Source organism: Cervus canadensis, chromosome X (assembly GCF_019320065.1).
Source record: "Cervus canadensis isolate Bull #8, Minnesota chromosome X, ASM1932006v1, whole genome shotgun sequence".
NCBI classification, from domain to species: Eukaryota; Metazoa; Chordata; class Mammalia; order Artiodactyla; family Cervidae; genus Cervus; species Cervus canadensis.
Window position 1 is genome coordinate 85,838,370 of NC_057419.1, and position 9,170 is coordinate 85,847,539.

Here is a 9,170-nt window from a genome sequence, read left to right on the forward strand (position 1 = left end):
GAAAAATAAAGTAAGGAATAGAGAAAGAGTATAATAGTTTGGTCTTTAAAAAACATAGTGAAAACATGAAATCAAGAAAAGCAAAGGTTAAACACGATCATATAACTTGAGAAAGAGGATAAAACTACAAAAATATAGGAATGATACATGAAAGATAATGTTAACATATTAGCAAGTTTTAATGAAATAAACCAAAGGCCCTAAATATGTAGAAACCTGAAAGTTTAATAAATATCGAGAACAAAAAAATGATCACCATCTCCAACTTCCCAAATATTTCCTAACTTAGATTATTTAAAGTGTAAGATGTATTATATCTCCAATGAAAATATTATACCACTCAAAGTATTATGAAGCATATGAAATAATGTAAAATTTAGTAGCACAATCCTGATATTCAAACTTGACAAAAAAAGTCCAAATAAAAGGAAAGTAAGAAAAGAAAACCAAGGATCAATCTTCACAATGAATATGTATAAAAACATAAATAAAATATTATCAACTTAAATCCATCATTAACTCAAAGTATAATCACAACCATAATGGCTGAGTTATAAAGTTATATGATCTGCACAGAACATGAAGAATCAGTTATTCCTACCTGCTGCTTTCCAGCTCCTTGCGTTAAGCTTAGATCAGTAGTCAGATTTCCTTCTCACTTATTTTTAATTGTCTCTCATGGGCTTCCATCACATTTCATGCCCTCTGTTCTCACACCACTCACCTATATGTATTTTAATGACTCTCAGTTTCAAAGAAAAATAATTGAGGTCCTAATTCATTTTCTCTCAGAGGACCCCTTGTAAATATCAGTTACAGACAGACATATGTGGCAGGCAATCATGGCCGTCCCACAGTTGCCAAAAGCAAGATGCACATGGAAATTTGGAATAGAGGCTACACATATCATCACATATTACCAAGCCAAAAATATTGTTACATGTAAAATGATCTTGTAATACTTTTACAAACAGAAAAATAAACAATGAATGTATAAAAGCAATATTAAATTTTACATGCTGATTTTTTTTTTAAAAGTAACTTTGTTTTCTTGTGACTAATTTTCCAGGCCCTCAATTTTTATTTATAAGATTTTAATTTAATCACTCTGAAATAAAATTACTAGCTATCATAATTTTTCTCATAGAAGTTTTAAAATCTATCAATTCTAGTCCTCTCCCTAGATTGCATTGCATGTCTCATCATCTATTTCTTAATATTTATTGTATGGTATAGGAATTATAAATAGCTTCCTTCAGAGTTTAATCATTACATTCCAAAAAGAGAGCTCTTATAAAAGAAAAGCCTTAACTTTCAAGACATTTTTCTCCCTCTTGTACTATAAAAGTCTGTTTTTGGAACTCAAGGCTACAAATTTGACTCTGTGATCTCTGAGGTCTTCTGGGATCTCAGACACCATTCTCCAGCAAAGCAGACAGTATATAGGTACCAAAAAATGCCTCCTGGGTATAGGAAGCATAATACTGCAATTATACTACTGATGGAGTATTTTTCTTAATTTAATTTTATATTCCTTGATCATAGACTCAAGAACATTGTAACAGACTGATCCCTTGGAGACAATGTTCCCTTTCTTTCTCTCATTTCATATTTCTGCCTATCCCCTTCTCCCAGATAATATTAAATCTTGCTTTAGTATATGAATGATGAAATTAATGTGATTTAAACTGCAGTGCTTAGTGGTAACTGAGAATATTTCCTTTGTTTTTAAATGCTCATGTTTAAGGAAATGATATTTGAATTATGTATAGCTTCTACTTATTGACAATTTAACTCTGAGCTCAATGTTGTTCTCTTCTCTATCTATACACACTTTCCAGGTCATTTCATTCACTGTCATGGTTTTAAATGACATTTATGACTCAGAAATGCATAACTGCACCCTTGACCTTCTGGATGCCTATTTGATATCTCCTGTTAGATGTCTAAAAGGCATCTATATTTAACACAGCTGGCTAAGTCTTCTAGATATCAAAGTCTGAAGTAAAAATCAACATTCTGGCATCATTTGGGAGGACAAACCCAGTTTATTAAATGCAAGGAGTAAAAGGATAATGAAATTTAGTTTAGATTCATCAACTATGTTAACTCAATACACAGACATCTCAAGGTTTGCAAGATCATACCTCAGAGCAGTCCACAGTGGGAATAAAGACAGAGATTTACATGCTAAGTCCTTTCTGTAGGGGGCATGAACATGTGCTTATGCATAACTGTATTCAAGAAAGGGTTTGTTGACCAGCTGCTGGGAATGCTATAATGAGACGGACTCCAGCTATCACCTCCTTCAGAGAGCAATCTAATCCAACAGCACACATTTCCTGGGGCAGCTCACAACAAAAGTGGATTACATAGGTATAAAATTAGGCCATGTTGGTTTACTTCAGGACATTTCTAATGGGCTTTACATGCCCAACCGTAGGGTTAGCCAAAGTTTTGTTGAGTGTTTCTCATAGTTGCAATTCTCCCTGTATCTAATCTTACTTCTGTATCCTTCCATACAAGTGATAACCCACAATAAATATACAACATGCTAATGTAAGTATTTCTATGTTCCAACAGAGGTTGGCAATGTGATATCTGGTTCCTCTGCCTTTTCTAAATCCAGGTTGTATATTTGGAAGTTCTCAATTCATGTACCGCTGCAGCCTAGCTTGAAGGATTTTGAGCATAACCTTGCTAGCATATGAAGTGAGCATACTTGTATTGTAGTTTGAACATTATTTGGCATTGCTATTCTCTGGGATTGGAATGAAAACTGATCTTTTCCAGTCCTGTGGCCACTGCTGTTTTCTAAATTTGCTGACCTATTGAGTGTCACACTTTAACAACAAAATCTTTTAGGATTTCAGATGGGAAATTTCAGAGCTCAGATGGGACTCCATCACCTCCACTAGCTTTCTTCATAGTAATGCTTCCTAAAGCCCACTTAAATTCACACTCCAGGATATCTGGCTCTAAGGGAGTGATCACACCATCCTAGTTACCCGGGTCAGTAAGATCTTTTTTAAAAAGTTCTCCCATGTATTCTTGCCACCTCTTCTTAATATTTTCTGCTTCTGTTAGGTCCTTACCGTTTCTGTCCTTTATTGTGCCCATATTTGCATGAAATGTTCCCTTGATATCTCCAGTTTTCTTGAAGAAGTCTTTAGTCTTTAGAATTCTATTGTTTTCCTCTATTTATTTTCATTGTTCACTTAGGAAGACTTTCTTATCTCTCCTTGTGATTCTCAGGAAATCTGCATTCAACTAGATGCATCTTTTTCTTTCTCCTTTGCCTTTTGCTTCTCTTCTTTCCTCACTTATTTATAAGGCCTTCTGAGACAACCACTTTGCTATTTTTGCATTTCTTTTTCTTTGAGAGAGTTTAGGTCACCGACTCCTGTACAATGTTATGAACCTCTGTCCATAGTTCTTCAGGCATTCTATCTACCAAATACAATTCATTGTATCTATTACTTTCCTCTGCTGTATGACCATAAGGGATTTGATTTAGGTCATACCTGAATGACCTAGTGATTTTTCCTATTTTCTCCAATTTAAGCCTGAAATTTGCAAAAAGGAGCTGATAATCTGAGCCTCAGCCAGATCTAGGCTTTGTTTTCACTGACTATATAAAGCTTGTCCATCTTCAGCTGCAAAGTACATAACCAATCTGATTTCAGTATTGACCATCTGGTGATGTCCATGTGTAGAGTTGTCTCTTATGTTGTTGAAAAAGGGTGTTTGCTATGACCAGTGTGTTCTCTCGGCAAAACTCTGCTAGCCTTTGCCCTGCTTCATTTTGTACTCCAAGGCCAGACTTGCCTGTTACTTTGGGTATATCTTGACTTCCTACTTTTGTATTCCAATTCCCTATAATGCAAAGGACATCGTTTTTGGTGTATGTTCTAGAAGGTCTTGGAGGTCTCCATAGAACTGATCAACTTTAGCTTCTTCAGCATTAGTGGTTGGAGCATAGAACTGGATTACTGTGATTTTGAACGGTTTTCCTTGAAATTGAACTCAGATAATTCTGCCAATTTTGAGATTGCACCAAGTACTGCATTTCAGACTCTTTTCTGACTATGAGGGCTACTCTATTTCTTCGAAGGGATTCTTGCCCACAGTAGTAGATATAATTATCATCTGAATTAAGTTCGTCCATTTTAGTTCAGTGATTCCAAAATAGTGATGTCCACTCTTGCCATTTTCTATTTAACCATTTTCAATTTACCTTGATTCATGGACCTAACATCCCAGGTTCCTATGAAATATTGCTCTTTACAGCATTGAACTTTAATTTCACCACTGGAAATATCCACAACTGAGTGTCATTTCAGCTTTGGCCCAGACTTTTCTTTTTTTCTGGAGCTATTTCTCTGTCCTTCCCCAGTGGCATATTGGACACCGACTGACCTAGGGAACTCATCTTCTGGTGTCATACCTTATGCCCTCTCATACTGTTCATTGGGTTCTCGAGGCAAGAATACTGGGGTGGTTTGCCATTCCCTTCTCCAGTGGACCACGTTTTGTCAGAAGTACTTCTGCTTTATTGACTATTGGAAAATTTTTAAAAAGACAAGAATACCAGACCACCTTACCTGTGTCCTGAATGAAGGTCAAGAAGCAACAGTTACAACCCAACATGAAACAATGGACTGGTTCAAAATTACAAAAGGAATATGCCAAAGCTGTATATTGTCATCCTGCTTATTTAACTCCTGTGCAGAGCACATCATGCAAAATACTGGGTTGGATGAAGCGCATGCTGGAATCAAGATTGCTGGGAGAAATATTAACAATCTCAGATATGCAGATGATACCATTCTAATGGCAGAAAGTAAAGAGGAACTAAAGAACCTTTTGATGAGGTTGAAAGGGGAGATTGAAAAAGTTGGCTTGAAAGTCAACATTAAAAGAACTAAGATCGTGACATCCATTCCCATCACTTCAAATATAAAGGGAAAAAGAAGTAATGAAAGATTTTGTTTTCTGTCTGTATAGTCAAAGCTATGGTTTTTTCAGTAGACATGTACAGATGTGAGAGTTGGACCATAAAGAAGGCTGAGCACTTAAGAATTGATGCTTTCAAATTGTGATGATAGAGAAGACTCTTGAGAGTCCTTTGTACAGGAATGAGATAAAACCAGTCAGTCCTATAGGAAATAAGCCTTGACAATTCATTGGAAGGACTGATACTGAAGCTGAAACTCCAATACTTTGGCCACCTAATGTGAAGAGCAGACTCATTGGAAAAGACCCTGATGCTGGGAAAGCCTGAGGGCTGGAGCAGAGGGGGGGGGCAGAGGATGAGATATTTAGATGGCATCACCAACTCAATGGAAATGAGTTTGAGCAAACACCAAAAGATAGTGAAGGACAACAAATCTTGGTGTGCTACAGTACATGGGATCTCAAAGAATTGGTCATGACTTAGAAACTGAGCATCAATGTAAGTCTTTGTATCCAGAAAACTCAGCCTACAACATCATCTGTCTCTCATGTCTCATTAATCAAAGTCCATTTGATAAACAGTTAATTCCCCAAACATTTCAGTCATATCATCTGGCCCCTTGTTAGTTACTTAAGGATAAAATAGCATTCTAGTTCACTGGGGACTGACTGAGTTTTAGCACTGATAGTCCTGCTTGTTCAATCCTAGGCAATGCATAATAAATTTGTCACTATACTCAGGAAGACAGACTCCACACTACCTGGTGTGGAATTTCATTTAAATCTAGACATGGAAGAGTAAGTAGCAACTTGATGCAGTACAGTTACCAATCATAAGACAGAAATGAGGCAACTGAGGAAATCTGAAAAGGAGCATGCTTTGTTTGTCCAGTTCATTGTCCAGAATTGAACTAATTCATACATACTCTCCAAAATGCTCCTCTCATTCTTCCTCATGTCGGTATGCAACACTGTCATTCATTAGTTGCTGAAGGCAAGAACTTTGGACTTCTCTATTTTTCTCACAATCCATATCAAGTCCGTCCTCAAATCCAGATGGTTCTACTGTTAAAATGTATCCAGGATTTTATCCTTCTAACTTTTTCCATCACTATCACCATATTCAAGTTACCATAATTTTTTTCCCTGGACTTCTGCAAAATGTTGCCTGACTGGTCGTCTTGACTTTAGTTTTCCCAATTCAATTAGTTCTTTAAACATTAAGCAGATAATTAAATAAGCTGTTGTGATAACATTAGTCCTCTACTTAAATTTCTTTGAATACTCACCATCACCCTTAAAATTTACAGTCTTGAGAGGTCAAGATGGTGGGATAGGAGGACATGGAATTCACCTCCCTTCAGTGAAAACATCAAAAATACATCTACATGTGAAGGAATTTTCACTGAAAAAAAAAATGGAGACTGAGAGAAAGACTATTTTCTGTAGCAGTCTCTAAGTAAGATTTACACTGAGTTTGGAAGGAAGGGAAGACAAGCAATCAATTTGGGGCCTGCACCTCTTGGAGGGGACACAGAAGAGGACAGTAATTATACAGGTTTGAAGGTCCTCTCTGGGGAGTAAGAAGTTTGAGCCTCATATTAGGCACCCCAGTCCTGGGGTTGAACCCTGATAGTACAAATCTCCTTAACTTGTTTGAAAACCAGTGGGACTGAGAGTAGGACTGTAAGATACCTAGAGGCCACTCATAAGGGTATATATACATTAGTATAATCCCAAAACAAGGAGGAGTAAGAAGATTGAAACTGCCCAGGGTCATTGCTGACTCTTCCCCACTGCCCTGGTATGTGCCCCATCCTGAGCTACATGCCAGCTCTGGCTCCTCCTGCTCCATGGTGAAGGAATATAGTGGCTGAGAGGAGTGCATAATTGTGAGGAAACAAGTGGCTTAGACTCGGAAATGCACCTGAACAGGGCAGGGACAACCAACCATTTCTGGTGCTTATTTTGGGAGTAGACTGGATATCTGGTGCCAGGACCACTACAACCCATGTGTAATCCATGCCAAGTACCTGTATCAGACCCTCTTACTCCAGCACTGCTCCCCTCTGGGGTGAGGGTGATGATGCTGGGAGGTGGAGGGCACACATTTGGAGGGAACAGAACCAGCATGTGCCAAAAGCTCAGGGTTTATGCTCCAGCAACATGGAATCCAACCCCTCTACCAATAGGATGGTGTTGGCCACTGAACAGAAGAGGCACCCCAGGTCAAACTTGACCATAATTCTAGCTGCTCCATCTCCAGCCTCATCTCTCACCAACTGGTAGCACACCCTGGGGAATATATGACCCATGTTCACTTCAGATCCAGCTTTCCCACCAAAGAAACTGTGAACAGACTGTATATGGACACTCCCACACAAGGATACCACATCAAGATCATCATAGGGTGCTCACTGTGGCAGCACATATACCAAAATTGGAACAATAAAGATTAGCATGGCCCCTGTGCAAAAATGACATGCAAATTTATGAAGCATTCCATGTTTTTTATTTGAAGAATCAGTATTGTCAAAATGACTATACAATCCAGAGCAATCTACAGATTCAATGCAATCCAAATCAAATTACCAATGACATTTTATAAAGAATCAGCATTTAAAAATTGAAAATTTGTATGGAAACACAAAAGACCATGAATAGCCAAAGCAATCTTGAGAAAGAAAAACAGAACTGGAGAAATCAGTCTCCCTGACTTCAGACTATAGTTAGTACAAATCTACAGTAATCAATACAGTATAGTCCTGGCACAAAATGGAAATACAGATCAATAAAACATGATAGCACAGAGATAAACCCACACACCTATAGTTACCTAATCTGTGACAAAGGAGGCAAGAATACATGGTGAAAAAAAGACAGTATCTCCAATAATGTGTGCTGTAAAAAATGACAGCTATATGTAAAAGGATGAAACAAGAAGACTCCCTAATACCATACAAAAACATACATTCAAAATGGATTCAAAACCTAAATGTAAGGCTGGACACTCTAAAACTTTTAGAGTAAAACATAGGCAAAACACTCTCTGACAAACATCACAGCAGGATCTTTTTTGATCTTCCTCCTAGAGTAATGAAAATAAAAACAAAAATGTAAAAATGGGACCTAACTAGACTTAGGGCTTCCCTGGTGGCTCAGACGGTAAAGAGTTGGACACAAATGAGCAACTAAGCACAGCACAACTAAACTTGAATGCATGAGACAAGTGCTCGGGCCTGGTGCACTGAGAAGACCCAGAGGGATCGGGTGGAGAGGGAGGTGGGAGGGGGGATCAGAATGGGGAATACATGTAAATCCATGGCTGATTTATGTCAATGTATGACAAAACTCACTACAATATTGTAAAGTAATTAGCCTCCAACTAATAAAAATAAATTAAAAAAAAAGAAAAGAAAGCTTCTGCACAGCAAAAGAAACAATAAATGAAACAAAAAGACAACCCAGAGAATGAGAGAATATTTGCAAATGAAGCAACCAACAACGATTTAATCTCTAAAATATGCAAACAGCTTATGTAGCTCAATATCAAAGAAACAAACAACTCAATAAAGATGAACATAAGATCTAAATAGACGTTTTCAAAGAATACATACCGTTGGCCACAAAGCACATAAAAAACTGTTCAACATCACTAGATGTAGAGAAATGCAAGTCAGTACTGCAATGAGGTATCACCTCACACTAATCAGAATGGCCATCAACAAAAAATCTAGAAGCAATAAATGCTGGAGAGAGTGTGAGAAAAGCAAACCCTCTTGCACTGTTGGAAGGAATGTATTTAAATAGATAAAACCATTATGGAGAACTATGAGGGTTCCTTAAGAAACTAAAAATAGGGTACTCTTTGCCCCCTTCTGATGCCTATGTCAGAAGCTTTCTCTATCTCCTTTATACTTTAATAAAACTTTATTACACAAAAGCTCTGAGCGATCCAGCCTCAGATCTGGACTCTGGCCCCGGATTGAACTCATCTCCTCCGGAGGCCAAGAATCCCGCGTCTCATCATTCAGCAACAACCTTTCATCTTGGGGCCTCATCCAGGATCCTTCAGGACAAGATGGGCCTGATAATCTATGTGAGCCTACTTCTGCTGACTCCAGAAATCCTGAGTCTGCCGTTTGATCCTCAAGACAATGCTTTCCTGTCCTGGGCTCACTCCTATGCTGCATTCCACAATCGGTCTAACTGCT

At 37.9% G+C, this 9,170-nt stretch overlaps 1 non-coding gene across 1 annotated transcript; it reads left to right on the forward strand.

Annotated features, from left to right (window-relative positions):
* Positions 1–7,366: 7,366 nt before the first annotated feature.
* LOC122436134 lies at positions 7,367–7,468 on the forward strand. The gene has a single exon (XR_006267902.1). It is a non-coding gene; the product is annotated as a U6 spliceosomal RNA (small nuclear RNA).
* The last annotated feature ends 1,702 nt before the right edge of the window (positions 7,469–9,170 follow it).